Genomic DNA, 9,832 nt, shown 5'->3' with positions numbered 1-9,832 from the left:
TGGTTATTGATGAGAAGATTTTAATGTTAAATTTACAATAGGTCTACATACAGAGTTTTAAAGGTAATTTTTTGTGGGGTTTGTTATGTTGAATCAAGTTGTCGTCGTTTACTTGATAATAGTCTCTCACAAAGATTATGCAGCATATTGAAGAGCGGAGCTTTAACTCAAGCTATAAGAGGTACAACTACTGTACCAAAAATGTTGTGACTTTTAGTTTCTACTGGTAATTTAATTAAGAGGATACTTCAAAGCCTACAAATGAAATTATTCTAAGTCAGATATCAACAATGAAGATTTGGCTTGCACCAGATTACACTGCCTAGCTGTCTTTTTTAGCGATACTGAGACCTCGAGGTCTTCAGCGCTGATGAGTGTCCAATAAAACTCTAAAAATGCTGGGAGCTAAAATTTTGTTTACTATTATGAACAAATTGTTTTTTTTTCCTAAACAACACCAGGTTATGGAAAGAAAAGCAGATTTAACTTACAGACTTACAGACCTTTTTTTTTTAAAGCATTGTAGTCCAGTCTTCCTTTTTTGAAATGGTTTTAATGCTCTGTCTAATTGTCTCAAGATTCTGGGACAAAGAAAAACCCTTAATAAAAATGTCTATTCACAGACCACAGTAAAGTATTCCCATCAAACGTCTGCAACTGTATCTACTTTTTACACATTCAGAATAAACATGGGTATTTATCCATTTGATTATGTGGCACAAAAGACCCTTTTCAGGGTCTCAGGAGCCTATCCCAGCTCTCTTAGGGTACACCCTGGACAGGTTGCCAGTCTGTTGCAGGGCTAACACATAGACACAGACAACCATTTGCACCTATGGGCAATTTAGAGTTACCAATTAACCTATCCCTACTAAATACATGCGATTGAACTGTGGGAGGGAGCAGGAGTACCTGGAAGGAGCCCACACAAACACAAGGAGAACAAGCAAACTCCACATCAAAAGGCCCCGGGCTGATGAACCAAACTCAGGACCTTCTTGCTGTAAGGCAACAGTGCTAACCACTGTGTCACCATGTGCCATGTTGTTTAAGAGAAGTAGGACCTCTAAGTGCTCAGATAATTTGTATATAATTCTGATCTGATGTGATTTGATTGTTGATTTTATCTCTGAAATTGTATATGTCACCTTTTGTGTTATCTTTTCTTTAACTTGTCGGCCCATGTGACCTGACTTTCCTTCTTAACTCTTCAGGATTTGTCAAAAGGTTGTCAACTGCACCTTCACATTTAATACTTAGGCTCTTGACAAGAAAGCAAATAGGATTATTTACCATAAAGTCAAACTTTTCTTTTACAGAAGAGTTTCCATCGACCTTGTTATTCTATTCAAAGACTCCCATAACTTCTTAATTACTGATTTGGGCCTCTTATCCTTGCCAATTTCATGGCCTAAATTGTCATATGAATGGTTAAATTCTCCTCTTTAACAACTGTGCCTTTGACTGTGGAACTGGAAATTTTTTTAAGTATAAATAGCAGGAGCACCAAGTAAGAAGGATCTTGTGACAAACTCATTAACTTCTGGCCCGAGGAGGTATGACCTCTGCTGTACCCCCACCCATATACATACAGTATGGCCATATATATGTTTTACATTAGTTTTATATAAGTCTGTTCTTTCCCACTCTTTGCATGCAAGCTTAATTTAAAGAAATGTGTCTGGGTGTAATGTTTCTGAATATTTCTTCTTTCCTTCTTCATTTTTCAAAGGTTGCTGGTCATTAATTAAATAATTTACTCTTTTTTCCCTTCATTTCCTTCGTCAAAAGCCCATGGAGTATCTAACACCCCTTAAAGGCTTCAGTCAGCTTCACTCCATTTTTTGAAGGGATGGAAAAGTTGTTGCTAATTCCTAATTACGAAGCTTTCCACAGTTTAAAGGATGTGCTCTGATGGTCCCATTGTGTTGAACATCAGGATGGATTTAGAAGCGGAACAGCATTCACATCCAATAACAGCACGAAGAGATTTGTAACAAAGAAGTGCTGTCCATGACTTCAAGTAATCTTGTCGCTTAGAGCTTCTCAGTAGTGCCAGGATGAGGTCTGAACATGTGTGTATGTGTGACAGTGAGCTCAAGAGTGGGAGAGGATTGCATTATATGAATTTCTATGAGTGAGCGTAGTATGCAGAATTTGTACTTGAGTGTTTGATGGAAAAATCCCACACTGCCAGGATGCATTAACATAACCCTCCCCAATAGCCTGAGAGTCTGACCCCTGCACATTTCAGCCCTGCCTCACCCAAGTCCAAGGGAAGCCATGCTTGATGGACATGTACTTCTGAATGGTCATCACAGCCTTATGTGCACCCACTAACGGGAATTTGTAATCCACAGTAGGAAATTCTCAACACGGAAAGTCAAGGTTGTTTAATGTAATTAAAATAATTATATGCGCTTGTATGTACGCCTATATCACCACAGACTCTAGCTGTGAGTTCATAACCAACGGATGGGTCCCTCTTTTCTTAAGCCCAGACAAGTGTTGGCCCAGAATGTCACTTCCAGAAACAATTCAAAATTTCAGATGATCAACCCACAGGGCAGTTTATAACTTTGCCTCAGTCCATCCAGCGAAAGTGGCGGTTTTTAGTAATGTTGTTAATTCATTTATGTATTTATTTATTTATGAGTATAATAGTGAAACATGTTCCTAAGGTTATGTCAGGATTTCCAGCACAGAAGTGTGTCTGGTTTTACAGCCGACGGGGCCAGAAGGCTCAATGATAATTTTTTTGAAATACACAGTCATGCCACTGACTACCAATAAGCATATTTAGCTATGATATTTCCAGATGTTTTTTCTTAACCACTACACATATTTTGGGTCTTAAATAAAAAAAAACAAACAAAACAAAAACATAAAATACGCTCAAAGTGAATTTTTTGACAGGTTTTAACTAAGATCATGCTTTAGAGATAACCCCATGAGCTAATGATAATCTTTCTTGAGTTACAAAGAGACATATATACGGTGGCCAATTTCCCAAGGTCTAGCTCGCGTAGTCCCATGTGCTCCAGAATCAGTGTCCTCCTCAATCCTGGTGATTGGTGCAGATCCTGCCACTATAAACCAAGTAATTAACACGGGTTTAGTTGTTACTAGAATAACTTATTTGCAATATGCGTATTTAACATTTTCATTACAAAAACACAATACTTCATTTTAGTTGTAGTTGAGGGAGCACAGTGATCTACAGTGAATAGTGGGGTTATCCAGCTAAGTTCAGGCTTAAGGAAATGGTGGGTTTTCAGAATAACAAATCTTATCAGGGTTTATCACCATGGTAACCTGTTGCTACAGACACCTTAAGTCTTCAGAAGATTTCCCAGAATACATATTAACATTGGTACCAAACGGAGAGATCATATATCTCCAGCTTTAGCCTCCCTACACTGGCTGCCTGTCTACTACAGGATCCAATTTAAACTTTTACTTTTTGTTTTTAAGTCACTTCACGCCCGAGCCTCTTCTTACCTGTCTGAGCTCCTTTCTGTTTATGCTCTAGGAAAAGTCATGAGGTGTAGCTCAAAATTAATGCTATATATCCCTCGGGCTAAACTCACATCTCATGATGATAGAGCCTTCTCTGTGGCAGGTCTCAGACCTGACCAAGTGCACAAACACTTGATCAATTTAAATCACTTCTGAAGACATATTTTTATGTCCTGGCTTTTAACACACTATGACCCAAGCATTTTGGTCTTATTTAATAGTCTTAGTTATTTTTTAAATTCTTTTATTATCCTATCATTGTTTTATATTGTTATTATTGTTTATATATTGTTTCTTTTTAATGGCATTTTTATATTGTTAAGCACTTTGTGAAGCATCATCTTTCTGGAAGTGTGCTTTATAAATAAATTTGACCTCTGACCTTAACAGGTACGAAGTCACCGCCTACTTACCAATCAGCTGAGTCACCATTCCTGATCCTTTGGATGTCTGCACATGTCTATGTTTTTCCCTGATGAGCATCAATATAGATACTTGACTTTATTTCTCGATTTATTTCTTTTTTCTTTTTTCTTTGTTAACAGCAAAAATGCCATAATGAATGATCCTAAAATGCTACACCTCTAGTAGACTTTACATCAAATCTGCACAAAATCTAAGTATGTGGTTGAATTTTGCTTTTACATTTAATCTTTAGTATATTCTTAGATGGTTTAAACTCACTGGGCCTGCAGGTGAAATAAACTATGACTGTCTTACACCCCTCTAAACATTAATTTAATGGATTAACAATATTAATTGTTAATCCATCTGATTGTTCTGTGTCTAAATGTCAGGGCATTGAAACCCTGTTAACTGATATAGTCAGGACACTTTCAACCTTCAAATAGGCTAAACTTTGTTAATACAGTGTGCCCTTTCCAGTCTTCAAATATTCATAAAGTGTTTCAAATACTGCACCAATATTATACAAGACACATCTCCTGGATGCACTGGTACGCATCTTCAGTGATGTATCCTGGGGTCATCAGGTGTTTCGGGTCTCACAACATCATACACCCTCACCCAGGTGACCCAGCCGGGGTGATCAGGCCCCGACTTGCGTACCAGTAGCTACCCACGGATCAGCCCTCTTAATCCACAACCACCAAGTGGCTATCTCTGCCGCTTCGCTCACAGCCTGGATGACCCTCTGTTTGGCTGCCCCAGCCACACCCAGTCGGCCTAGGACTTTGCAGAGTGATCGTCCCGCAAGGCCCCTACAACCCACTTCTATGGGCTCATAGAAAGTCTTCCAGCGCCTTCCCCTGCACTCCTGCACTAGTTCCTGGTACTTTCCACGTTTCCTTTCATTGGCCTCCTCAATCCGCTCTTCCCAGGGCACTGTGAGTTCCAGCATGATCAGCTCTTTTGAGGCCTCAGAAATAATGATCATATCTGGCCGGAGGGATGTTTTTGCAATGTGCTGTGGGAACTTAAGTTGTTTACCCAGGTCAGCCTGTAGCTGCCAATCAGAGGCTGTGTTGAGGAGGCCGGTTGTTTAAATGTGGGTGCACCTGGGGTTTCTCTCCAGCCTTTATGAAAGAGATTGCCTTCCTTGGAGCATGATGGTATATATAATGGTAATATAGACTACATTGCTATAGTACCCGGCTGGTATCTTCATATCAGCTATGCATTAGGCTATATGTTTAACCTCTTCATATTTTCCTGATGTTATGGCTTTATCTTCCTTGCAAAATGAGACCAGACGCTGCTAGCGCCACCCCTTTCATGTGACTGTACCTACAATGATAATTTCCAGTTTAGCTTGTCAAGATAACAAGTATTGTACGATCGCTCAGCCTCATGTTAGCATAAGTGACGGCAAAAAGCAGAAAGATATCCTGTGTATGTTAAACTTGCTTCATATTATTACAGGGAATAAAAAGGGGCAAAATCTTGACTGAAGTCAAGCATTGATGCGAATGGCATGAAGTAGTGGTAGCTAGATATACATCAGGAGCCTGATAGTAGATGAAACTCAGGTTCCCAGGTGATGTGAAGATAGCAGTGGAATGTCACATCAGATAAAAAACACACAAATCCAGCGAGAATGATCACTATCTTAAAAACACTACTCAAGGAGAGATAAAAAAACAGAGAAAACACTACGAATGACAATGATACTGTATTGATATTTCATTTATAAGTGACTTAACAGTTACTCAAGCCATGAGTTTCCAATCGTAAGCTGTTGTAAAGTAAAAAGAAGACCTTATTAGTGTGATAGTGACACAGTTTTTCAAGGCAGTATGTTTCAAGACCAATGGAAACACAGACCACACGTTTTTACTGAGAACTATTGGTTATTATTAAAATACTGTCGCTCCGTTGACAAGCCGTGCAGAGCATGTGGTTGAGGCACTAAGTGATTAGCCGTGCTGTCTGCACATTTTAGGCCGACAAAGCTTTGAACCAACAAGGTCGAAATTGCAAGAGGCCCACAGTTGTTGTATTTTAGACGTCACATAAGTCTCCACAAAGTGAGATCAGCTCTATTCTTACCAACAACACTTTGGTCCTTATTGTGGCACAGATGGCAAAAAGGCTGGATATTCATATTCACAGCCTCATCATGTGTACCACAGTGAGGACTTCTCTTTAACATGGTTTTATTACATTTACAATGATTGCCTAACGGTGGAAAAGGGACCAGGACCCCCTCGTTCCACTGTTATTTCTGTTCACAGTTGCACTGATCACAGTCTGTGTTTTTATGGCAACACTGAATGTGTGCATCTGAGGCAGCATCACATAATTAATACGACAAAGCCGTCATTGTTGATACAAGAAGTGAATGAACAATGCTGGGAAATTAGAATTTTCTCCTGATTTTGTGACATTCTCATATGGGGCGCAACAAACTTACAAACATAAACACACTTCTGAAGACTCGCTCTGTCTTTATTTCTTGTTTTGCTTTTGCTACAAATTGTTTTAAATTTTTACCTGTGTTACTGTCAAGCCACATAATAACAGTAGCACAGGTAGAGGAGTCATAAAGGAAGTGAACTATCTGAGTAATGTTGAGTAATACCAATGGCTTTGGCACGGACTACTATGTACAGTTCAGTTGCGATCCTTTCAATGGTGTAATGAGAGAATGTGGGATGTGGGCTGTAAACCTTTTTTGGCTCATGATCTGTGACATGCCACAGAGAAACAACACTACATGATAACGGTTGTTTTCAAAGGCCTCACTTTACATTTGAAATTTGGAGGATTAAATAAATCACATAAATTAAATAACAAATAGTTTGAATTTAAACTTCACACTGTAATATTATTAGCTGACTCTAAATTATTTAGATGCATACAGCTGTTTGACTTCAGCTGGAGACACAAGCTCCATTTTAGGTTGTGCCAGCAAGGTCCTCTGGTGTAAAACCGCTAAATCAAACATGCAAAGCAACCTGCTGTGGTAACACCCTTTAGCAAGAGATGAGCTGAAATTAGATTAGTCCTTCGATTCTACATTTTCCAGTCTTTTGTTGTTCCGTTTTGGTGAGTCTGTGTCATGAATTAAGCATTTTTACCCAGAGAACTACTGCTCACTGGATATTTTCTCTTTTTTGGGCTATTTTCTGTAAACCTTAGAGATGGCTGTGTAGGAAATTCTCATTAGCTCAGCAGTTTTTGAAATACTCAGAGCAACAACCATGAAATGTTGTTGGTACCAATGACTTAAATCACTTTTCTTCCCTATTCTGATGCTCAATTTGAACTTCAGGGCATGTTGACCATGCCTACACACCTAAATACACTCATTAACTGATTAGATATTTGTGTTCCTGAGCGGTTAAAGAGATGTAAGTAGCCATGTGGTCAGTGACTGTGTTATACCCTTTCAAGTTAATACGGTGAACAGGTTAGCAAACAAGAGTGTGATTTATATTATATTTAGTTATTAAGTTAAAATACTTATTTGATTAACTTCTATTAACATTAAAGAACACTAAAGATTGTTAAAATGTAGGTCTGACATTTTGTTTCAATCTCTACTGTCTCCTGAGAGCTCAGGGTTTAGCTGCTAAATCTTTCCATATGTTCTCTAGCAGCTGTACATTCTGCTGCTGATGCTGGGGGGTAAATTACTGGTTTGTACAGCCACATATGGCAAAATAAGCACAGTTTGAATACACGCTGTCAAAACAAGCGGCACACTTTCTTTTTAAAACAAGGCTGGAGAGTAAATGGACCTGTAGCCCACTGTATTTTAAAGAAAAGCCATTATTTTCTGCATCTGTATCAAATATTAACATATTTACATGGAGTGAAAAATACCCAGGGGCCTCAAATAAACGTCAGTGAGGCATACTGTAAAGTCAGCTATCAGTGTTTCTATTCCAAAAGCTTTTATAAGATTATTGAATGTTTGAATGTCGAAATGAAAGCAAACAAAATCCATGCAGAGGGCCTTGTCAGTTCCTTCTCCACCCTCCTAAGAACAAGGTTATCAAGATATGGAAAGAGCCGAAGGAAACATGGACTTAATGCCATATTTTCGCCACCAAGGTAGAATTACAGCATCCCAGTGTGCAGCCGTGGAGAAGGAGCCTAACAAATGCAGGAAGAGGGATATCTGTGTGACCCCTCACCCAAGACGACTAACTAACTGAGACATGAGGACAGATGGGTACTGTGTGTATGCATGTGTGTGTGTGTGTGTGTGTGTGAACAAATTTAGCCCATATGTTTTCAGTTTGTATGATGGCTGAAGACAGACACGGGGTGTGTTTAAGTATGCCTCCTATATAACCCTAAAAACAAACAGTGAATGAAAGAACAGCTTTGTTGGTCAGATCCAGCAGAAGTGCAAAATGCAGCCACCAGGCAAGGGCAACAAAAAAGCAGTTTAGGTCTGCTTCTTTCTGCCTGATGGACCCCTGAGTGGAACTATTTTAAATCAAATAAATAACAAGCAAGAGGCACTTTTACAGCTGATTTAACAATTTAAGTATGTTCATGAATTGTTGTTGTGTATTTTCTGTCTTAGACACTTTACCGTGGCTATGTTTTATGGCTTCCTGCTCATTCTTAAAGTGTCCCAGATGCATTCGAAGAAACACGATCAAGTTATAAATCATTGCCAGTGTAGCATATGTGAGAACACCTCGGTGGTGGCTGCCAGTAGATGGCTGACCGCGTGTCCAGTTCTATCTGCAGATAACATTGTGTTGGGTGGTTGGCTCACTGAGAGGATCTGAGCATGAAGTCATCCTGGGTCTGGCCTGGATTTCCCTGATAGAGAGACAGAGGGTGTTACTCTCTTATAAAGTCACGTCCAGTCCTTGAGACTGCTCTTCCTGCCCTGAGTGATATGCATGCCCACAGGTTCATTCTTACTCTGCATTTCTCAGAACCTTAGTCACCCTTTCGGCACTTTCTCAAAAAATCATAGCTTTCATCCTCCTTTTGTTTTGTTTCCTTGCAGGTTTCAAAACACCTTGTTGATTCCCAGGCAGAGGCAAGTGTGCTTAGCTGCACAGGGTGATATTTTTTTTTTTATATCAAACGCTAAAAATGGCTTTTAAATCTTAAACATGTTGTAATCAATATAAGTATAAATGATCTCTCAATGAAAGGCGTTGCTCATATTAACACTCTGAATCGGAATTCTCCCAAGTATTATATCATCTTTTAACACCTTTCATGGTATTGTTTTGGTTTCACAGATGACAGCATTTTTTTCCTTTTCGTTCTGCTGACTCTCAGCACATGTGGCTGTTGAAACCAATAACCCTCAGCAGTCAGGCAAAGTTACCAGAAAACATATGGAAACATTTAAAACGTATGAACATGGAAGAAAGGTGAGTTAGGTGACCTTGAACGTTGCATGGTTTTTTGGTGCCAGACAGCCAGGTCTGAGTATTTCAGAAACTGCTGATTTGCTGCTGATTTTCCTGCACAGACATCTCTAGGGTTTACAGAGACTGGTTTGAAAAAAGAGAAAATATTCACTGAGCAGCAGTTCTTTGGGAAAAATTGCCTTGTTGATTCCAGAGTTCAGAGAAGAACAGTCAGGCTGCTTTGAGCTGTTAGGAAGACAACGGTATACCTGAAATATAAACACTCATTGCAACTAAGGTATGAAGAAGTGAACCTTGGATCCACAGCAGAAGACCACGGATGTCAATCCGGTCAGCTAAGACCAGGAAACTGAAGCTATAGTTTCCATGGAGTCATCACAATTTATCTTAGATATTGGAAATGGATTGCCTGGTCTGATGAGTGTCAATTTCTCCTGCAATGTTTCAATGGTTGGGTCAGAATAAAAAAAAAAAGCGACATGAAAGCATGAATCAGTCCT

The sequence above is a fragment of the Astatotilapia calliptera genome, chromosome 16, assembly GCF_900246225.1.
Source record: "Astatotilapia calliptera chromosome 16, fAstCal1.2, whole genome shotgun sequence".
NCBI lineage: Eukaryota > Metazoa > Chordata > Actinopteri > Cichliformes > Cichlidae > Astatotilapia > Astatotilapia calliptera.
Note: the sequence above shows the minus strand (reverse complement) of the source record.